The sequence below is a fragment of the Capricornis sumatraensis genome, chromosome 2 (assembly GCF_032405125.1).
Source record: "Capricornis sumatraensis isolate serow.1 chromosome 2, serow.2, whole genome shotgun sequence".
Lineage (NCBI taxonomy): Eukaryota > Metazoa > Chordata > Mammalia > Artiodactyla > Bovidae > Capricornis > Capricornis sumatraensis.
Window position 1 is genome coordinate 198,629,523 of NC_091070.1, and position 24,171 is coordinate 198,653,693.

Sequence of the window (24,171 nt, forward strand, 5' to 3'; positions counted from 1 at the left end):
TTTTCCAGGCAAGAATCCTGGAACAGGCTGCCAGTTCCTTCTCCAGGGGATCTTCCTGGCCCAGGGATCAAACCAGCGTCTCCTGCACTGGCAGGCGGATTCTTTACCACTGAGTCACCAGGGAAGCCTCATGTGTAGTTCACAGTAAATGGAAGATCAGTCCCCTTACTGCTGGTGCCTGCAGCCTGGGTCTCCCTTAGCCTTCAGGATGTGCCCTCATGGAAGATTCTGGAGCCCAAAGTTCCGCTCGAACTCTGGGCCAGCTATTCCTACTAGCCTCATGAACTTGTTCTCTGAGGTCACTACCCAAAATTTCAATCCAGTGGGACAGCTCACCTCTCCTGTCTCCCTATCTCCATGTGCTATTTGCCCGGCTGCTTCCCAACCTTCTGCTCCTTTGCTCGCCTCCAGCGTCCACAGGGCCCATGGTGAGCAAACACATTTCTATCCTCAAGCTCGTCACTGCTAACCTACCATCCTCTGTCACAGTGACCAGTTTGTCCCCCGGCACCTTCATCCTTGGTCACCTGCTCGTGTGGAAGCTCTTCCTTCTCCCGAGCCCCTGGAGCTGGGGTCAGAACTCAGCGTGTGCTTCCTCATTCCTGCACTGCACGCATGCCACTCCCAGCAGGGCCGTGCCGACCAGGTCTCCGTCTGTTCTGTGACCTCCATCATCACCGTTTCTTGAAAGTCCTCTCTGACTCCCAGTCTGGGGAACGTCCACAGTCCCAGCCTGCAGCCCTGTTTATCTCCCTGAAGGTACTTGTCAATTTAGAGCGTATCTCTCTTAGATGTGGAACCTGTGAGTCTCATTCACATGTGTGTCCCCAGTGATGGGCAGGATCAATGCACTGAGAGTGGAAACTGTGCCTAACACACAGTGTTGGGGCGAGGAGCTGGGCCGGGGGCAGGGGCAGGGGCAGGAGTGAACAGCAGTGGTGCTTTCAGGGGAGGGCTTGCAGTGTGCCTGGTGCAGGGTCTGCAGGGAGACTGGGGGATGCCAGAGGAGACATGGTGTTGAGACTGGCCGTTTAGAGAACCCCCTGGGGCCAGCATGGGGGTGGATGGGGCTGAGGAAGCTGGCACAGAGGTCCAGGCAGAGAAGGGCACCTAGTTGAAAGGATGGAGAGCGCAGGGTTTGGGCTGTTCTTACTGAGCCGGAAGCATGCAGACCTTTGTGTGGCTTCCTCTCCCCTGGGGTCCCTGCCCCACCTGTGATGCCAAGGTCCAGAATCCTCCATGTCAGGGCCCCCAGCCCTTGGCAGACGTTCCACTCAGCTCCCAGCACCTGCAAATACTTATCCCTGCAATGGAGCTCTGGGTAAGAAGCAGCCCTCGGTTTGTTCAAATCCTAAAAGGACTGACTAACCAAGGACACCTTTGACTGAGGGAGTGAAGCTCTAAAGGTGAGATCCTGAGCTTGAGAATGAAAAGCTGATGCAAAGGGAGCTCTCAGAGCCCAGAGCCCAGTCCACACTGTGGAAGCTGTTTCCCATGTGGAAGGAAACCCTCTTTCATAACGCTGCCTGGACATTCCCATCTCCTTGGGGTGCTCCCAGGCCCAGGAAGAAACCAGGGCACACGGTGTTATTCTTCCGGCTGGCGCCACCCTGGCTGCTTGCAAGATCTTCCTGAAAAACCACTCTCAGCAGCCAACCTTTCTGCTGAGAACTTCCTCTTCCAGAACAACAGGAGGTAAGGACTAATATCTACCAGCATGTGGCAGAAGATTTGTGTAGCTCACAACCCCAGTACAATCACAATTTTGTATTAACTGAATGAGCTGGTTTTCTCCTCACTGTTTTACAGGTGAGAGGCTGAGTTTCATTGGTGACGTCCTGTAACTGTGGCTTGTTTGGATTCTGAATTCAGGCCTGACTGACTCCAAAAGCTGGGCTGCATCACACGACCGTTTTTGTCCTAGTCCTGTGTCTACAGGGAGAGAGATGGAGGTTCATCCCTTCTCAGGGTGGGTAGGAAACTGCTTCATTGTTTCCCTTCCTGTAGGGGCTCTGAGAGGAGACAGGAGCCCCCCTGGGTCTGGGTCCTGATCCCAGAGGCCTGTCAGCCCCTTCCTGCCACTCTAGCCCTCAGCCACCCTTCTTCCCCTGGCCACCTCTGCCCCCTTCCTGCCAGGGTCCTAGCCCTCAGCCCACGTGGTCTGGTGATGCTGTTGTTTTTTCACATGCTCCTCTAAATTCAGATTCAATCGCAGTTCCGTTTAGCTGGTCCCGGTCACTCACCGAGCACACTCTGGGCCAGGCCCTCTGTCAGGGCTGTCCCATCACACAACTCCAGGGGGCACCATTCCCAAGGATGCAGTGTCAGTGGTACCTGGGGCAGAGGCCATGCTCTGCACTGGGCAGAGAGAGGAAAGCAGGCCTGGTCCTGGAGGAGGGGCTGTGATGCAGGAGAAAACTACGCCATCTGTGCAGGCCAGGGGAGGCACTAACCTCTTCACGGGGCCTCCCGCTCCAGCCACCAAAGGGCCGAGTCATTTGGACTGCGCCCAGGTCCAGATCACACCTACTCCCAGGCCCCAGGCAGGATGAGGGCTCGTGTGGACAGACCAGAGACTTAATTCCAAGAAGAAAGAATTGCCATCTATATGGGGGGGGGGGGTGGGGAGGAGGTAAGATTGAGAAAGATGATGACAGAGACCCAGGGATGGAGAAAGGAGAGGAAAGAAAAAGAAGGAAGTGAAAACACTCATCACTAAATGATCCCCGTCAGACACCTACCTGCACAGCGCGGCCTGGAACCTCCAGAGCTCAGTGTCTCGGCCTCGGCTCTGGGCAGAAGCTCCCAAAACCTAATGTGACTCTGACCTGGCTTCTGACAACTCAAGTCCAGAACGTAGACCAGCCTGGCTCCTCCCCGTGGAGATGAAATCTCACTCCCGCCCACTGGGCCCAGGGTTCTGAGGGACAGTGCCTGTCCTTACTTCCTGATGTTGAACTTGAGAAAGAGATCTTGTCCTGGACTTGGGGCTCTCCCTGCCCCCAGGGTCAGATTTGAAGCTTACAGCTCAGAGCTAGCTGCTGCGGCTGCCATTGTTCCCCCATGCCTGGTAAGCAGGTTTCTGAGGAGGAGGGGTGGGGCCGACACTTGGCAACTGGGGCTCTGTCTGGAGCGTGGAAGAAGGTCTTGGCGCGGGGCCACAGCCCACGCACAGGTGTGACGGTCACACGCTTGTGCCGCTCCCTGAGCCCCCGGGGGGGTCCCGCATCCCTGAAGAAGCGGAGCCAAGACTTGGAGTCGGAGTATGAGTCCCAGGTCTGCTGCTCACCAGCTTACCTGTGACGGGAGAATCATTTAACCCACCAAGGCCAAGACTTCGCATCTGCAAAGTGAGGCAATAATATGTACCTCTTAAAGAGCTGGGATTATTACGTGAGACAATGTGTATGCAATGAGATGTTGAAATGGGATTGTTTCTATCTCAGTTTTGGCCTAGGTCCAGTGAATGAGGACAGTATAATAGGGGCCGAGTATCCTCCCTGGAATTCTAAAAGTGAGTCAGGACACCCGGGGGGTCATGCCATAGAGACCATGGCAACAGCTAAGCTCAGGGCACCTGCTGCCCCAGCCCCAGCCACTCCCTTGGCACTAACACTCACCCTGAGGTCTCACTTGCCCTGGCCCTCTTGGCCCGTGACTGAGCCCAGATGACTGGCCCTTTCCTGCAGGAGGTGTGGCTCAGGTAACGGCATTTTTGGCTGGAGGACACTCCATGGGCCAGCTGAAATTTTGTTCAAACTGAGCTAGAATCCCATGGCAATTGCTTTGCAAAAAGTTGTTGGAGTGACCTGGTGACCCTTCCCGCTTCCCCTTTGGCAAGGGGTGGAGGGGGTCTCTTTCACCATCTAGTGAAAATGAGAGAGGAGTTTTGGAGAGTCTGTGCAGAACTGTATGTGTGTCCAAGATGGTCTAGACTCAGGGCATCGAGAAAGGAGAGACACCAGCAGGATAGGCCAGGGTCTGGAGCGCTAAAGCTGGACAGCTCCCACTGTCAGGAGACTGCAGAGGATTCCTGCTCTGGCACACTGGACTAGGGTGGGTGTTTAAGGCCTTGGCTGCATAGCCCTTGCCCTTCCTGCTCCTCCAGGGGGTCTGCTGACTGACAGATCATTCCCTTCCTTCCCTCCTCTCCTCAGGCTGCTCTTTGCTGCCTTTCTAGTGGCCAGGTTGGGGGGCCATGCACTCCGCATCAGAGCACTGCCCACTCCTGGCCATGTCCCCAGCTAGGGTGACAACAGCTCTGATGGGCCACCGCGAGCTAAGACCCTGAACAGCCTGGAGGCTCCCCAAGGACTCAGTGAAAGGACCACAAGCAAGTTAGAGTCCTTGTTCAGAGAATTCCGGTCGCTGTCCAAGGTCAGGAGGCAAGCGAGTGGTGGAGCAAGGCTTGAGCACAGTATCCTGACATCTAAGCTGGACTTGCTCCTGCACTGGACTCTGAGAGACTCTCCAGCCCTTCCCACTGCTCCAGTCCCCATCTAGGCCCCACGCCTGCCAGACTGGACCAGGCCCCTCACCTGGATTTTATTCCGCAGCTAGAAGCCTGATCACCTGTGAGGAGCTGTCAGAGTTACGTGCCAACAACTGGAAAGAAGGAGTCTCACCAAGGGAGAGATTTGCCCCTTGTAAGGCATCACCAGCTCAATGGACGTGAATCTGAGCAAACATCAGGAGACAGTTAAATGACGGGGAAGCCTGTCATGCTGTAGTCTATGGGGTTGCGAGGAGTCGGATGCAACTTAGTGATGGAGCAACAACAAGAACGTGTGTGACGCTTGCTCTGTTAGACTCCATAGTGTGAAGCGTAGACTCTGACACTCTGGTTGGTCTGCAGAATTTTCCCCTCCTCTCCTTTCCCTGCTGAACTTTTCTCTGGAAGTTTACCCTCTTCGGTAGGGCTCCTGGCTCCCCTGTGCTGATGCTGGCAAATGTGATGCAGGAAAAAAATTGCCTTTGTATCATGCAGCAAATGGAGGTGTACCATATCTCAGTGGTCTCACCAAGCCTGTTAGGTTTCAGGAAAGCCATCTGTCCTGGGAGGGATATCTAAGCAGTCAGTGACCCCAATCAGGCATTGATCAATAAGCGATCAGTCAGTCATCAATGAGTTTTAAATTATCATCACTCACCAAGTTTCTGCTGTGTATCTAACCCTGTGCTTGGCCTGTGATTGGCAGAAATAAAGCAGATCTTAGATGCCTTCCTTTAAGGAAATTCAGCTGAAGAGCTCGGAGGTGGGGACAGAGAATAAGGATGAGGCATTTGAAGTAAGACAGGGGTAGGTCTTAATGACAGCACGTCAGCTTATTAACTGTGTGACTGTGGACAAGTGAATTCACTTCTTTTAGGCTCAGTGTTCAGGATCCCTGGCTTGCTTGGGAATACTAAAGAGAGAATAGAAAACACTTCGCCCAGTTCTGCATCTGTGGGAAATGCTCTGTTGGTGGTGTTGAATGAGGGGTGAATGCGCACAACTATAACTATTTAAATTGAGATAGGGATTTAGAGACGGGAGATAGTCACGTGTGAATTATAAGATCTAGGCTTTTAAAGCGGGTGATTCAGATTGGGATGAGTCTGGGCCTAGGCCCCTGAAACATACTTTTCAGAGTGTGAATTTCAACAGATGACCACAAGGAGGAGACATAGGACAAATTTTAGCATCTTCCATTCCACCATCCTGGGCAGGAAAACCCAGGTTGTTGAACTGAACTGTTGTTCAGCTGCTCAGCTCAGCCATGTCTGACTCTTTGCCACCACATGGGCTGCAGCACGTACGGCCTCCCCATCCTTCACCATCTCCTAGAACCTGCTCAAATTCATGTCCATTGAGTCAGTGATGCCATTCAACCATCTCATCCTCTGTTGTCCCCTTCTCCTTCAATCTTGCCCAGCATCAAGGTCTTTTTCAGTGACTCAGCTGTTAGCAACTAGTGGCCAAAACATTGGACTTTCAGCTTCAGCACCAGTCCTTCCAATGAATATTCAGAGTTGATTTCCTTTACAATTGACTGGTTTGATCTCCTTGCAGTCCAAGGGAGTCTCAAGAGTCTTCTCCAACACTACAGTACAAAAGCATCAATTCTTTGGCATTCAGCCTTCTTCATGGTCCAATTCTCGCATCCATACCTGACTACTGGAAAAATCATAGCTTTGACTAGACAGACCTTTATTGGCAAAGTAACGTCTCTGCTTTTCAATATGCTGTCTAGGTTAGTCATAGCTTTTCCTCCAAGGAGCAAGCATCTTTTAATTTCATGGCTGTAGTCAGTCACTATCTGCAGTGATTTTGGAGCCCAAGAAAATAAAGTCTGTCACTGTTTTCATTGTTTTCCCATTTGGCATGAAGAGATGGGACCAGATACTATGATCTTAGTTTTTTGAATGTTGAGTTTTAAGCCAGCTTTTTCATTCTCTCAAGAGGCTCTTTAGTTCTAATAAATGAGGAACCAATAGGTGAGAATTCTTTCTTCACTCCCTCTCACACCCATGATCAAAGCTAAACTCCCGCAGACAATATCTGTAGAGAGATGAGGGACTCATGGGGGTTTTCAAAAGTTCTCTGAGACATTCCTGGCATATAAGAGTCTGCGTGTCAGAGAAGTATCTCAATCTTTCTCTGATTTTTTCACATTTTCTGATCAACTCTCTCTATATCTCTCTAAAATATGTAAATACCTAGAGTCTTCTGTATTTCTCTGAAACTTTTGGGACACCAACTATCTCCCTGAAATATTGTGAAACTCCTCAAAATGCTACTTTCTGTAAGTCTCTAAAATTAAAAGTCTCTATGTTGTTGTTCAGTTGTTAAGTTATATCTAACTCTTTGGGACCCCATGAACTGCAGCACGTCGGTCTTCGGGAGTTGGTGATGGACAGGGAAGCCTGGCATGCTGCAGTCCATGGGGTTGCAAAGAGTCAGACGTGACTGAGCGACTAAACTGAACTGAAGTAGGTGATGCCATCCAACCTTCTCATCCTCTATCGTCTTCTCCTCCTGCCCTCAATCTTTCTCAGCATCAAGGTCTTTACCAATGAGTCAGCTCTTCTCATCAGGGGGGTCTTTTTCTGACCATCTCTACCCTTTGTGGCAGCTGTCTACCACAGCTTGTTATCATTTCATAAATGGATATGGGGCAAAAAACAGGTGCTATCTGGGACAAACTTTAGGAATTTGCACTTTCTAGTTCTGTGCTACAACTGTCTTGGTTTAGAAGAAGGTGGAAATCAGAACCCTTCCCACAGGGAAATTTCAGTTAGAACTGGAACCAGAGAAAAGAGCCGGGCATTTGGAGTCCGACTCTTTGCGACTCCATGAATCGCAGCATGCCCGGCCTCCCTGTCCATCACCAACTCCTGAAGTTTACCCAAACTCATGTCCATCAAGTCGGTGATGTCATCCAGCCATCTCATCCAATGTTGTCCCCTTCTGCTCCTGCCCCCAATCCGACCCAGCACCAGGGTCTTTTCCAATGAGTCAACTCTTCGCATGAGGTGGCCAAAGTATTGGAGTTTCAGCCTCAGCATCAGTCCTTCCAATGAACACCCAGGACTGATCTCTTTTAGGATGGACTGGTTGGATCTCCTTGCAGTCCAAGGAACTCACAAGAGTCTTCTCCAACACCACAGTTCAAAAGCATCAATTCTTCGGTGCTCAGCTTTCTTCACAGTCCAACTCTCACATCTATACATGACCACTGGAAAAACCATAGCCTTGACTAGACGGACCTTTGTTGGCAAAATAATGTCTCTGCTTTTCAATATGCTATCTAGGTTGGTCATAACTTTCCTTCCAAGGAGTAAGCATCTTTTAATTTCATGGCTGCAATCACCACCTGCAGTGATTTTGGAGCCCAGAAAAATAAAGTCTGACACTGTTTCCACTGTTTCCCCATCTATTTCCCATGAAGTGATAGGACCAGATGCCATGATCTTCATTTTCTGAAAGTTGAGCTTTAAGCCAACTTTTTCACTCTCCACTTTAACTTTCATCAAGAGGTTTAGTTCCTCTTCACTTTCTGCCATAAGGGTGGTGTCATCTGCATATCTGAGGTTATTGATATTTCTCCTGGCAATCTTGATTCCAGCTTGTGTTTCTTCCAGCCCAGTGTTTCTCATGATGTACTCTGCATATAAGTTAAATAAGCAGAGTGACAATATATAGCCTTGACATACTTTTCCTGTTTGGAACCAGTCTGTTGTTCCATGTCCAGTTCTAACTGTTGCTTCCTGACCTGCATATAGGTTTCTCAAGAGGCAGGTTAGGTGGTCTGGTATTCCCATCTCTTTCAGAATTTTCCACAGTTTATTGTGATCCACACAGTCAAAGGCTGTGGCATAGTCACTAAAGCAGAAATAGATGTTTTTCTGGAACTCTCTTGCTTTTTCGATCATCCAGTGGATGTTGGCAATTTGATCTCTGGTTCTGAAGGAGGAAACAGACAGAGCTGGACTCCATCTTAGGCCAGGCTGTGAACATTAGGCTACGTGCATAGTCACCCTCCCAATGGACTCTGAAATTTGTGCCCAGTGTCTATAGAAATGGCATACCAATGGAAAACCAGACCCCCCGATAAAAGATCCTCAGGACTCATACTTGGACTCTCTGTTGCCTAAAAGAATATGCTAATTGTCTCTGTAACAGAACAAAGTGGTAAATACTGTTATGTTTATCGGGGTATGACCACAGGCCTATTTAAAATATCCACTGTTTATCTAGTCTTGTGACACATGAATCATCAGTTAACTTTGATCATATCTCTCTTTTACCTTGTCCAGACTAGTTTCAAAGAATTTGGGGAGCTGGGTTTCAGCAAGTACATTTCTGTATATAAGGTTTTCACAAAAACTGGTCGGGGTCTTTGGCTAAGAGGAGACTCTGTCTTGGGCCCGCTGGTGTAATAAACTGCACTCCACTATCTGCATTGTCCTTCTGAGTGAGTTTGTTTCCCAGAATGCGTGGCTACAACAGTTCCTCTGCCTTTTCTAAAACCAGCTTGAACATCTGGAAGTTCACGGTTCATGTACTGCTGAAGCCTGGCTTGGAGAATTTTGAGCATTACTTTACTAGCATGTGAGATGAGTGCAATTGTTTGAGCATTCTTTGGCATTGCCTTTCTTTGGGATTGGAATGAAAACTGACCTTTTCCAGTCCTGTGGCCACTGCTGAGTTTTCCAAATTTGCTGGCATATTGAGTGCAGCACTTTCACAGCATCATCTTTCAGGATTTGATATAGCTCAACTGGAATGCCATCACCTCCACTAGCTTTGTTCGTAGTGATGCTTTCTAAGGCCCACTTGACTTCACATTCCAGGATGTCTGGCTCTAGATGAGTGATCACACCATCGTGATTATCTGGGTCGTGAAGCTCTTTTTTGTACAGTTCTTCTGTGTATTCTTGCCACCTCTTCTTAATATCTTCTGCTTCTGTTAGGTCCATACCATTTCTGTCCTTTATCAAGCCCATCTTTGCGTGAAATATTCCCTTGGTATCTCTAATTTTCTTAAAGAGATCTCTAGTCTTGCCCATTCTGTTGTTTTCCTCTATTTCTTTGTATTGATCGCTGAAGAAGGCTTTCTTATCTCTCCTTGCTATTCTTTGGAACTCTACATTCAGATGCTTATATCTTTCCTTTTCTCCTTTGCTTTTCACTTCCCTTCTTTTCACAGCTATTTGTAAGGCCTCCTCAGACAGCCATTTTGCTTTTTTGCATTTCTTTTCCATGGGGATGGTCTTGATCGTTGTCTCCTGTTCAGTTCAGTTCAGTCGCTCAGTCGTGTCCGACTCTTTGCGACCCCATGAATCGCAGCACGCCAGGCCTCCCTGTCCATCACCAGCTCCCGGAGTTCACTCAGACTCACGTCCATCGAGTCCATGATGCCATCCAGCCATCTCATCCTCTGTTGTCCCCTTCTCCTCCTGCCCCCAATCCCTCCCAGCATCAGAGTCTTTTCCAATGAGTCAACTCTTCACATGAGGTGGCCAAAGTACTGGAGCTTCAGCTTCAGCATCATTCTTTCCATAGAAATCCCAATGTCACAAACCTTCGTCCATAGTTCATCAGGCACTCTGTCTATCAGATCTAGTCCCTTAAATCTATTTCTCACTTCCACTGTATAATCATAAGGGATTTCATTTAGGTCATACCTGAATGGTCTAGCAGTTTTCCCTACTTTCTTCACATTAAGTCTGAATTTGGTAATAAGGAGTTCATGATCTGAGCCACAGTCAGCTCCCAGTCTTGTTTTTGCTGACTGTATAGTGCTTCTCCATCTTTGGCTACAATGAATATAATCAATCTGATTTCAGTGCTGACCATCTGGTGATGTTCATGTGTAGAGTCTTCTCTTGTGTTGTTAGAAGACGGTGTTTGCTATGACCAGTGTGTTCTCTTGGCAAAACTATTAGCCTTTGCCCTGCTTCATTCCGTACTCCAATGCCAAATTTGTTACTCCAGGTGCTTCTTGACTTCCTACTTTTGCATTTCCAGTGCCCTATAAAGAAAAGGATATCTTTTTTGGGTGTTAGTTCTAAAAGGTCTTATAGGTCTTCATAGAACCATTCAACTTCAGCTTCTTCAGGATTACTGGTTGGGGCATAGTCTTGGATTACTGTGATAGTGAATGGTTTGCCTTGGAGACGAAAAGAGATCATTCTGTTGTTTTTGAGATTGCATCCAAGTACTGCATTTCAGACTGTTTCGTTGACCATGATGGCTACTCCATTTCTTCTAAGGGATTCCTGTCCACAGTAGTAGATATAATGGTCATCTGAGTTAAATTCACCCATTCCAGTCCATTTTAGTTTGCTGATTCCTAGAATGTTGAAGTTCACTCTTGCCATCTCCTGTTTGACCACTTCCAATTTGCCTTGATTCATGGACCTGACATTCCAAGTTCCTATGCAATATTGCTCTTTACAGCATTGGACCTTGCTTCTATCTCTAGTCACATCCACAACTGGGTATTGTTTTCGCTTTGGCTCCATCCCTTCATTCTTTCTGGAGTTATTTCTCCACTGATCTCCAGTAGCATATCGGGCACTTACTGACCTGGGGATTTCCTCTTTCAGTATCCCATCATTTTGCCTTTTCATACTGTTCATGGGGTTCTCAAGGGAAGAATGCTGAAGTGGTTTGCCATTCCCTTCTCCAGTGGACCACATGTGTTCTCAGTGGAGGTAAATTTAGCAGTTGTCTGACTCTATGTCATATGCCTAAAGGCTAGAGTCATGAAGCACCCACCCACTGATATATGCTAACTTTATCTTATACCAATGATCTATAAGGGCTTTCCTGGTAGTTCAGATGGTAAAGAATTTGCCTGCAATGCACGAGACCTGGGTTTGATCCCTGGGTTGGGAAGATCCCCTGAAGAAGGGGATCGCAACCCACTCCAGTATTCTTTCCTGGAGAACTCCATGGACTGAGGAGCCTGGCAGGCTACAGTCCATGAGATCACAAAGAGTCAGACATGACTGAGTAATTAAAACGTTGCAATGACATTTAATTCACAATCTGCCTTAATCTTTGTATTATTTCTCAATTAGTTTAGTTTTATTTTGGAAAATACAATTATGGTGTTTATCAGTCATTCTAAAGTTGTGATCTCGATATCCATAGATATTATCGCCACTACCTGGAACTTCTTGGACTCCACCTGCCTATTATCTACAGAATCAGAAACTCCACCTACTCTCTGGGTGGAACCCAGTGGTATGTGTTTTAACAAGTTCTCTAGGTGATTCCCATGCATGCTGAAGTTTTGTAAGCACTCACGAAAATATGCCAAAATATTATGTAATCGTATCCAACTCTTTGCAACCCCATGGACTGTAGCTCACCAGGCTCTTCTGTTCATGGAATTCTCCAGGCAAGAATACTGGAGTGGATTGCCATTTCCTTCCCAGGGGATCTTCCTGACCCAGAGATCGAACCCAGGTCTCCTGCATTGCAGGCAGATTTTTTTACCACCTGAACCACCAGGGAAACACTTACTAAAATGTTCAGTTCAGTTCAGTTCAGTCGCTCAGTCCTGTCCGACTCTTTGCGACCCCATGAATCGCAGCACACCAGGCCTCCCTGTCCATCACCAGCTCCCGGAGTTCACTCAGACTCATGTCCATCGAGTCAGTGATGCCATCCAGCCATCTCATCCTGTCGTCCCCTTCTCCTCCTGCCCCCAATCCCTCCCAGCATCAGAGTCTTTTCCAATGAGTCAACTCTTCGCGTGAGGTAGCCAAAGTACTGGAGTTTCAGCATTAGCATCATTCCTTCCAAAGAAATCCCAGGGCTGATCTCCTTCAGAATGGACTGGTGGGATCTCCTTGCAGGACTCTCAAGAGCCTTCTCCAACACCGCAGTTCAAAAGCATCAGTTCTTCAGCACTCGGCCTTCTTCACAGTCCAACTCTCACATCCATACATGACTACTGGAAAAACCATAGACTTGACTAGATGGACCTTAGTTGGCAAAGTAATGTCTCTGCTTTTGAATATACTATCTAGGTTGGTCATCACTTTTCTTCCAAGGAGTAAGCATCTGTTAATTTCATGGCTGCAGTCACCATCTGCAGTGATTTTGGAGCCCAAAAAAATAAAGTCTGATACTGTTTCCACTGTTTCCCCATCTATTTGCCATGAAGTGATGGGACCAGATGCCATGATCTTCGTTTCCTGAATGTTGAGCTTTAAGCCGACTTTTTCACTCTCTTCTTTCACTTTCATGAAGAGGTTTTTTAGTTCCTCTTCACTTTCTGCCATAAGGGTGGTGTCATCTGCATATCTGAGGTTATTGATATTTCTCCCGGCAATCTTGATTCCAGCTTCTGTTTCTTCCAGTCCAGCATTTCTCATGATTTACTCTGCATAGAAGTTAAATAATCAGGGTGACAATATATAGCTTTGACGTACTCCTTTTCTTATTTGGAACCAATCTGTTGTTCCATGTCCAGTTCTAACTGCTGTTTCCTGACCTGCATACAGATTTCTCAAGAAGTAGGTCAGGTGGTCTGGGATTCCCATCTTGCTCAGAATTTTCCACAGTTTATTGTGATCCACATAGTCAAAGGCTTTGGCATAGTCACTAAAGCAGAAATAGATGTTTTTCTGGAACTCTCTTGCTCTTTTTGATGATCCAGTGGATGTTGGCAATTTGATCTCTGGTTCCTCTGCCTTTTCTAAAACCAGCTTGAACATCAGGAAGTTCACTCATACCATATTAGGACTGGCTGCTTGCTGCTGGAAAATCAATACCTGAGAAGCAGTTGTTGGTGGAAAGGAAAGTTGCTTTTAGTCAGAATGCCAGCAATCTGGGGAGATGATGGACTCAGTGTCCCCCAAAAAACTACTTCTGAAGATTCTGCTTTGTCATGAAAGTTTTTTAAAGGGAAAAAGGAAAGCAATCTGCTTATTGTTGTTCAGTCCCTCAGCCACGTCCAACTCTTTGCAACCCCATGAACTGCAGCATGCCAGGCTTCCCAGTCCTTCCCCATCTCGTGGAGTTTTCTCAAACTCATGTCCATTGATTTAGTAAGAAGCCAGTTCTGACTCCATGTTGGAAGCTGTTTCTTTGATTTGCTTTTCGTTGTTTTGTTATTGCAACCATACATAATAACTTGCCTCAGAGGACCCTGCCCCTCTGCCTGATTGTAAACTAAACTGCCTTGGTTCGGAAAGGTAATCTGACCCTGCCCACCTGCGAATAGAAGAGATGAACACAGCCCCTTCCAAAGGCTAGCCCTTCCCCGAGATGTTTTGCAAGACTGAGGACTCTTTTGACTTCAGTTCCTCACTGCCCCTCTCTCTCTATTCTGCCTTTTTACTTAAGTTGTTCATTGCCTCTCTCTCTGACCCATAAAAGAACCTGGCATCTGGACTCCGACAAACTGTCTGCCATCTCCTAGGCCAGCCGACTTTCCAAATAGCCATATTCTTTGCCTCAGTACCTCGTCCCTCAGATTTATTGGCCTCTCATGTGGCTAGCAGAGCGAGCTCGAATTCAGTAACAGTCTCAGTTAATCACTGAGATAGGAATCAACGCAGACTCCATCCCCCATCTGTGCAGGCTTGTCAGCTTCTTGTGATTTTTCTTTAGATTCTGTCTTGTTCACACGGTTCGTTGCCAAAATTACTGAAGGGGATGCTAGAGAAAAGATCTAGTCATCTATTAATTATTTGTTCTTCATTTCTACTTTGATCTATGGAAAGAACCAATAGATTAGTCAAGGCATTGTATGATCAAAATATTTGAAAGTTGCACCTAGGCTGGAGATGAGTAGAGCCAGAGGTGCCTGGTTTAAGGTTAGTGACAAGACAAAGGGGCCTTCTGTCAAGAGCTCTTTCCTGCAAAGAACTCCGTCCTGCCAAAAGCTGCTTACATTCCTAGTAATTTTCTTTGAGAGACAGGGCTACAGATGTGCATGTGTTTCAGTATAAGATGACTTTAAAATAAATTACCTCATTTTCCCGATATTTTTGTGGGTTTCTTGGCTTATGTCCCATCAATAAATCTCATAGGGTGGAGCAGCAATGTTTAATGTCATTTGATGAATTATCAGCATTCCAGTTATCAAAAGTAGGCAAGATTACAGATATTTGTAGTTTATGAGAGTAGATAAAATTTCCCACTTTAGAATCTTAATTTTTAGATAATTACATATTCCCAAGGAATGGCAAAGATAGAATCAAAAGCAGTTGATTTCTGGATATTAACCATGTATCCTACAACCTTGCTATCACTGCTTATCAGTTCCAGGAGTTTTTTGTTTTGTTTCATGTTTGCAATTCCTTGAGATTTTCTTTATAGTGAATCTTTTCATGTATGAACAACTTACCATGTTTTACTATTGCTTTTGGCCAATATTCAAAAATAAAATTTTCTAAGATTTCCCCGGCTCAGTATTTTCCTCTTTATCCTTTGTCTTTCCCCACTCATACCTTAGGAATGAGCTCTGTTAAATGTCAAGGAGATTTTAACATGTAGAGACAGGTAAACGTCCTCAGGGAAGGAAAAAATTAGGGGGAGTTAGAAAAATTCCCATCCCAGGTCAACTGATTATCAATTAATTTATCTTTCCCCACCCTTAACAATGAGGATAATCAATAGAATCATTCTCTTGTTTATAATCAAGGTTTAGCACTACAAGTGCAACAAATAAATCATGTGTGCAGTTCAAAGAATTTTGAAAAATGCATATGCTTGTTCCTTGTGCCCTACAGCACACTTCCTTTATCCATACACCACAGTTTATCTGTTTGCTTTTTGATGGGCACTTGGACTATTTCTGGTTTTTGATAGGACTACAAGGGCTGTGCTTACCCACCTTCAAGACTGAAGAAAGAGCCCAGAGTCAGCAACAGAGAGATCACTGGTTTAATGAATGGGGGAGCTTACATGTCTGAAGGAAGGTCCTAGAGCCACACTCCACCAGGTACTGTGGACGGCAAGGCAAGATGTGGTGACAGACTTCACTCCTGGTGGCAGGGGGAAAGTGAAAATGTTAGTCGCGCAGCTGTGCCTGACTCTTTCGGACCCCTTGGACGGTAGCCCACCAGGCTCCTTTGTCCATGGAATTCTCCAGGCAACAGTACTGAAGTGGGTGGCCATTCCCTTCTCCAGGGGCTCTTCCTGACCCAAGTCTCCAGGGGCTCTTCCTGACCCAAGGATTGAAACTGGATCTCCTGCATGGCAAGCAGATTCTTTACCAGCTGAGCCACAAGGGAAGTCTGATGGCAGGGGGAGGTTATCAGTTACAGTGGCAATTGATATCTAGTGGCCTCACTGTTTACCAGGGAAAACAGCAGAGGGGCATGCCCCTAACCATCCTTTTGAGAAGCATAGGGGAGTGTCTGATCTAGAGCTGGAACAGTCATTACCTGGGACCTGGGGCAAGTAAGAAGGTCAGTCATGTAACTAAGAAATAGCTAAAGCAAACCCTGGTGGAGCAGAGGAGAGGTGCAGAGGGCAAGAGAACAGCCATCCTGAGTGGCCTGACCATGCAACTACTATGACCATTCTTATACAAAGAGATTTGTAGATGTGTTTTCACTTCTCTTGGATTAATGCCTTGGGGTAGAAATTTTTGAGTTATTGGGTAGATACATACTTTATTAGAAACTGCCAGTCTTGGACACAGCAGCAGTATTTAGAAGTTCCAGTTATCACATCCTTGGCAACATGTTGTGTTGTCAGTGTTTTTATTTTAGCTATTTCAGTGACTCTGAGGTGAAATCTCAGTGTAGTTTACTTTGCAATTCCCTAATACCTAGTAATATTGCACACATTTTAGCATGCTTATTGGCCATGCATATATCTTCTTTTCTGAAGTGTTTGTTTAAATCTTTTTCAATTGGGTTGTTTTAAGTTTTTTTATTGAGTTGTAAAAGTTATTTATATATTCTGGATGCAAACCCTTTGTCAGATGTATACATTGCAAATATTTTCTTCTGACTGAAGTCTTTTCCATTAGTTTCTTAATGGTATTGTTGATAAGAAGTTTTTAATTTTGATGAAATCCAGTTCATCAATTTTGTTTGTTTCTAGAATTAGGTTTAGATGCAGGTTACTGCAAACTCCAGGTAGTCATGGCTTAAACAGGATGGCAATGTCTTTTTTTCTCTCTCTCACTAAGGCAGGAAGTCCATTCCACAATCACCAGTTATCTCTTCAATTGTATTGTTTTCCTATGTAGTTCATAAAAGTACCTGAACAAAAGTAAAGAAAACACATCCTCTTTCTGTGGATATTTCTTTGGAGTAGTACCATCATTAACCCTTATATTTAGTTGTCTCATCAGTACACAGGACTACAAAGGATGCTGAATAATGTGGTTTATATTTCATTGGGCTATGTACTCACTTAAAAAAAAAAAACAAATGTTCTAATGAGATAGAAGGACAAGATAACAAATATTGTAGGAAAAATGGTAATCTCTGCCATAATCTGTTGATTGTTTCCTGTGAATTTTCTCATTTCATCTATTTTCAAATATGTTAGTATACAATCATTGTTTCAATCTTACTACATTTATTTTTTCTTGACTTTGCAATTACATTGTGATTTCCATTCTTAATATTGTTTATTCATATTTACTTTTTCCCCCATGATTAGTATTGTCAAAGATTCATCAGTTGTATCTCTCTGAAGAAATAGCTTCTGGCTTAGTTTCTCTTCTCCAGCAGAGTTTTAGAAATGGAGGGATATTGCTTGTTTCTTGGAAACTTTTATCAGCACTTATACCTAAAAAATATAATAAAAGATATCAAACTCAGGTCTCCAAATGACTAATGGAGAGAGAAACTGCTAATTTAGCAAATGAAGCAAGGTTATTTTTAGGATTTTCACTTTGGGCTCAGCGATTTTAAGGAATTCTATCATTTGGGTCAGGGAGAAGTAATTATATTAATTTCCATTTTTGATAGGATGAGATGGCTGGATGGCATCACTGACTTGATTGTTCGAGTGAACTCCAAGAGTTGGTGATGGACAGGGAGCCCTGGCGTGCTGCGATTCATGGGGTCGCAAAGAGTCGGACACGACTGAGCGACTGAACTGAACTGAACTGAATTAGTCTATCATATATATAATACACATATATATGAATATCTGTGTATAAATATATATACTAGAGGAACTGAATCAGGAGATTGTTGTGGAGACTGGCAAGTTCAAAATCTGTGAGGCAAACCAGCAGGCTGGAGATCTGAGGAAGAGCTGACATTGCTGTCTTGAGCCCAAAATCTGCTGGATAGTTCTGCAAACTGGAAGCAGAAGCAGGGTTTCTAGATTACAGCGATGAGTCAGATTTTTTCTTCTTTGGGAAATCTTAGTTTTAGTTCTTAAGGTCTTCGACTGATTCAATAAGGCCTACCCACACTGTGGAGGGTAGTCTACTTTTCTTTAAGCTTACTGATTTAAATGTTAATCGTATCTTAAAAATACCTTTACAGCAACATCTAAACTAGTTAGATCATCTGCTGCCTTTGCCAAAGAACCGGCAGGCCGATCCTTTACTGCTGAACCACCTAGGACGCTCTCAAGGATTACAGAGTTACTTAAATCCTTTTAGAGGATATGTGAACAAAATATTGAAGACCACTAGGATTAAGTCCCAAACTCTCTCTCCAAGGGAGCCACCATGGCACCACAAATATTTAATGATACTTGTTAAAGATGGTAATACATTCTTTATGCAGGACCATCAAGTAGGATGGAATGGAATTTTACAGTGGGGGAGAAAGATTGGGCTCAACTCCAAATTCAGCAGGGGCAAATGGGAATTTATTGCCAAGCAGCAGGGTGGAAATCAGAGAACAAAAGCACTAAGAGGAAACATCAGGAGTAAGGGGAAATCTGACAAGGGATTTTTGCTGAATGAAGACAGGTCTAGGTGATCAGGCATGATACAGGTAATGGTGGAGGAGGAGGAACATGGTCAGACACTGAGGCTATTGGATAGTGAGGGAGGTGTGGGGATTCTGGTTAAACTGATTTAGCAAGGTTCCTGGTAAAATGAAATTTTATAAGGAAGTGCACAGATGGGCCTAGGAAAGCCTCATGACCCTGACTAATGTTAGATCAAGCAAAGAATCTTTGTCAGTATTGAGAGGCAACGTTTCTGTCAATAGCTTAGGAGAAAGAGCACTTGTACTTTAATCAGTAACTCTTTTTCTTTTTTAAAAGAGCTTTAATGAAGTATAATTGACATACAAAGAACTGAACGTATTTAATGAGTACAATTTGATGAGTTCAAACAAACCCCAACCCCTGTGATTCCATCACCACAATCAAGGTAACAGACGTATCCAGTACTTCCCAAAGTTTCCCTGTGTCCCTTTGTTTTATGTTTAATTTTGTGTGAGTGTGTTTGTGGTCAGACAACTTAACATGAGGTCTATCCTTTCAGCAAAATTTGAAGAGCACAATACTACATTGTGAACTCGCCGCTTTGCTGAAGATTTGGAAACAATCCAAGTATCCATCAACAGACAAAAGATGTAAGTGGTATATACACGGGTTTCCCAGATGACACATTGGTAAAGAGTACATCCGCCAATACAGAAGCGCACCAAGCTCCTCCGCCTATGTGACTTCCCAGGCAAGAACACTGGAGTGGGGTTGCCACTTCCTTCTCCAGGGGAACTTCCCAACCCAGGGATAGAATACATGTCTCCCGAATTGGCAAGCAGATTATTTTACTGCTGATCTACCATTTTACAGAAGTTCCAAAGACATCCTTACCTTGTTCCTGATGTTGGAGGAAAGGTTTTCCATCTTTTACTACTGAATATGAAACTCCAGTGCTTTGGCCACCCCATGCGAAGAGATGACTCATTGGAAAAGACCCTGATGCTGGGAGGCATTGGGGGCAGGAGGAGAAAGGGACAACAGAGGATGAGATGGCTGGATGGCATCATCGACTCAACGGACATGAGTCTGAGTGAACTCCAGGAGGTTGGTGATGGACAGGGAGGCCTGGCGTGCTGCGATTCATGGGGTCGCAAAGAGTCGGACATGACTGAGCAACTAAACTAAACTGAACTGAATGATGTTCACTGTGGGTTTTCATATATTTTATGTTGAAACAGTTTTCTTCTGTTTCTAGTTGTTTTTTTATATCATGTGAGGATTTTGAATTTTGTTGTATATTTCTTCTGCAGCAATTGAGATGATCGTGTGGTTTTTCTCCTTTCATTTTGTTAATATGGTGTATTATTTAGATCAAGTATTCTTGTATTGAACCATCAGTTTAATCTAAGAGTAAATCCTACTTGATCATGTTGTGCAATCCTTTTAATATGCTATTGGCTTCTATTTACTAGTATTGTGTTTAGGATTTTTGAGTCAGTTTTCACAGGGGATTTTGGTCTGCAATTTTCTTGTAGTGCCTTTGGTGTTGGTAGTAAGGCAATATTAATCATCCTTTGTCCAGTTTTGTGGCATTTTACTTTATACATGCACTATTTAATAATCAGAAAATATCAAGGTGCTTTAACTGAAGATTTCGGTAGCTCTTTTCCTTCATGGATCCCTTCTTCCTGGAATTCATCCTTACTTTTTCCTTCCACCCTACCTTCCTGAAATCTATTATATCTTCTCAACTCAGACAGGCCTTTTGTTTCTTTTCTCTGTCCCTCTAACTGTAATCAAATCTTGCCTCCCAGAAGCCTAGATGATTTACAACTTGCCTCATTGATTTTATTGTGTCTGTTTCCACACACACAAAAAATCCATTTCTTAAAATTTATTTCATGTATTTTATTTATTTTTCTTATTTAATCATTGTTTATTAATGTTAGGTCCTATTTTTGTTACTTCATCATAGCCAGAATCAGAAGTTCCACCCAATGTTTGGGTTTCTCAGGCCAAGTAAATAGCAGGTGAGGAAAGTTGCCACTATCTTGACAGGGGCAATTTATGCTTATCATCAGGAAAAGGTATACAACAGAGGGAGGGAAGACTATGTTTGTTTACAGCATCAGTTAATCTCAGCTGGCCTGGATTGACTGAATACTTATCTCTAGAGCTATTGACCCTTGGTAAATAATGTAAAATCTATCAACTAAAGATAAATGGTGTTCTGAAACCATGGGTCTGTAAGTTGTTACAAAGCAAGAAGCATCAGTCTGTCTTCATTGCTTAGGAATGATAATCTTATTTAAGATTAGCACCAGATTTTGGTGGGGGCAGGGAGTAGGTAATGTCAGGGTTCAAAGCCTAAGTCTAGTCACATAGCTGGAATAGATTCATGTGAACAGTTCAATATGAGACTCCCACCATAGGTAGATTTGGGGCTTTCTAGCCCTGGAATGCTTCACCAAACACAGTGGTGATCTGAGATCTGGAGGCAATGCATGTTCTGTATGAGGCTGCCCTACAGGTAGACCAAGAAGCCCACTTCCAGGAATTCCAGACTCTTTTCAGTGCATGTCCTTCTGTTGTTACTGGATTATGTCCTTTGTAATAAAGCCGTTTTTAATAAACTAAGTCTTCTGAGTCATTTCAACAAACACTTAAGGTTCTTAGTATATAATTTACATAGTATGGCAGCCAGATAATCCATTAGAGCTTCATTTGTTACTCCATTTCTTAATTTAAAAAATTTATTGAAATACCATTTATATACAGTAAAATGCACCTTTTTAAAATACAGTGTGAGGCATTTTTACAAATCTCTATCTTGTAGTCATGACCACATTCAAGGTATAGAACCTTTCCATGACCTCCAAAAGTTCCTTCTTGCTGCTTGACACCTAACTTGTCAAATATTGATAGCAAATGGTAAACTGTAACATTCATCACTTGGAAAGGTTGTGGTAATAAAGGTCTTACATATCTCAGGGATCAGAAGCTCAGTCATCACATTAGTGGGCTACATAGGCTCACAGAGATGCTGTGAGAAGAACAGCTGAAAGGTTGAGGAAAAGGGAGATGGTGTTAGTTGTGGCCCTAAGATCAGCTGTAAGCTCACTAGGAAAAGAGAGCACGCAGACTTCTAGATTAATTTACTACTGAGTGCACATGGATCAAGCAGTGCATGGGGTGGTACCTAGCAGATGCTCTGGTAGCCCCTCCAGATCTCCCTTCAAGACTGAGTCAACAATTCCCAAGTTGCCAGTGACTACAATTTCTCTGCTAAGTGGCTTCATTGGAGTTGCCCTCAACCAAAGCCAACCAAAGCTTCCTTGTCACAGGTTCAGGTACAAGGAAAGTCTGTACCAATGACTGTCCTTGTAGTCGTATGAGGGTCTACAGCTCCCAGCCCCACCTCATGGTGGAGCAACCCTAAGGGGCCATCCCAGCTTCCTGTGGTACCAACCTTCATTGTTGCTTCATCACAGTTCAGCAACTGTTCTTGCTAAATCCTGCTTCACTCTCTTGACTGTTGGTGTTGATCCCAAGTATATACTCCAATTAAACTTCCTATATCCAATTCCACATTTTAGAGACAGTTTCCCAGGATCCTCACCTAAGAGAAAATTTTATTATGTGTTTTCCACAAAGGGAAATCTCCTAATGTCTAACAAAAAGATGATTACACTTGCTAGTAATTAGATAAAGATGACTCAAATAAGTTGAGCAATACCCATAATCATTGATCAGAAGTCTCAATATGTCAATTATCTTTAATCAAAATCCAAACTTTTTTTTTTACCTGAAAATTATTAGGGAATCCTAAAGTTTATGTGGATGAAAGAATAGCAAATTTTGAATCCTTGTGAAACTTTCCTCTGGTCCAAAAACAGATTAGTCCAGTCTGTGTACACAGTGGGAAGATATATTTACTAAACCTCCAAGTGTCAGAGATATAGAGGAAAAAGTCTAGATGGCCCTCATTTCCAAACCCTCCTTTTGGTAGCTCAGCAGAAACGGTTCAAAAGGTCTGAGTTAGCTCAAGAAAGCAGGCTAAAACTAGCCAGGACTCCCCAGGTGGCGCTAGTGGTAAAACAACAACAACAACAACAACAACAAAAACCATCTGCTATTGCAGGAGATATTCACAGACTTGTTACAGACTTGGGTTCGACCCCTGGGTCAGGAAGATTCCCTGGAGGAGGGCACGCCCCCCACTTCAGTATTCTTGCCTGGAGAATGCCATGGACAGAGAAGTCTAGCAGACTACAGTCCATAGCGTCACACAGAGTCGGACACGACTGAGGCAAGTTAGCGTGCGTACAAGACTAAAGTCACGTGAATGCTTCCTGCTTCTCCTGTCTTAGAAGCAGAGCATTACCGCAGAGGGTTACAGAAGGAACGCTATCCGTGCTGCCTTCAGTTCAGCAGTGCCTGGCCTCAGAACAGCTTTCGATGAAAGAGGGAGAATTAGAGGTTAGTCCATGGTCCTGTATCAGCTTGTAAGTTCTGTCCTCCATAAGCCTCATTGTATAGCTGTACTTTATGGCACTAGTGACCTAGGTTCATGTCCTTTTTAGAACACTATCATTAAAGTCCCCTATGGACCAGATAATTTCTAGCACAGACTGTCTAAGCTTTCTCTAGGCTCCTCTTAATTTAAAAATTCCATTTTTTCATGGAGTAAAGACAATCTCTTTAACAAGTGGTGCTGGGAAAACTGGTCAACCACTTGTAAAAGAATGAAACTAGATCACTTTCTAACACCACACACGAAAATAAACTCAAAATGGATTAAAGATCTAAATGTAAGACCAGAAAGTATAAAACTCCTAGAGGAGAACATAGGCAAAACACTCTCTGACATAAATCACAGCAGGATCCTCTATGATCCACCTCCCAGAATTCTGGAAATAAAAGCAAAAATAAACAAATGGGATCTAATTAAAATTAAAAGCTTCTGCACAACAAAGGAAAATATAAGCAAGGTGAGAAGACAGCCTTCTGAATGGGAGAAAATAATAGCAAATGAAGCAACTGACAAACAACTAATCTCAAAAATATACAAGCAACTTATGCAGCTCAATTCCAGAAAAATAAACGACCCAATCAAAAAATGGGCCAAAGAACTAAACAGACATTTCTCCAAAGAAGACATATGGATGGCTAACAAACACATGAGAAGATGCTCAACATCACTTATTATTAGAGAAATGCAAATCAAAACCACAATGAGGTACCACTTCACACCAGTCAGAATGTCTGCGATCCAAAAATCTGCAAGCAATAAATGCTGGAGAGGGTGTGGAGGAAAGGGAACCCTCCTACACTGTTGGTGGGAATGCAAACTAGTACAGCCACTATGGAAAACAGTGTGGAGATTCCTTAAAAAATTGCAAATAGAACTGCCATATGACCCAGCAATCCCACTGCTGGGCATACACACCGAGGAAACCAGAATTGAAAGAGACACATGTACCCCAGTGTTCATCACAGCACTATTTATAATAGCCAGGACATGGAAACAACCTAGATGTCCATCAGCAGATGAATGGATAAGAAAGCTGTGGTACATATACACAATGGAGTATTACTCAGCCATTAAAAAGAATACATTTGAATCAGTTCTGCTGAGATGGATGAAACCGGAGCCAATTATACAGAGTGAAGTAAGCCAGAAAGAAAAACACCAATACAGTATACTAACACATATATATGGAATTTAGAAAGATGGCAATGATGACTCTGTATGCAAGATAGCAAAAAAGACACAGATGTGTATAGTGGACTTTTGGACT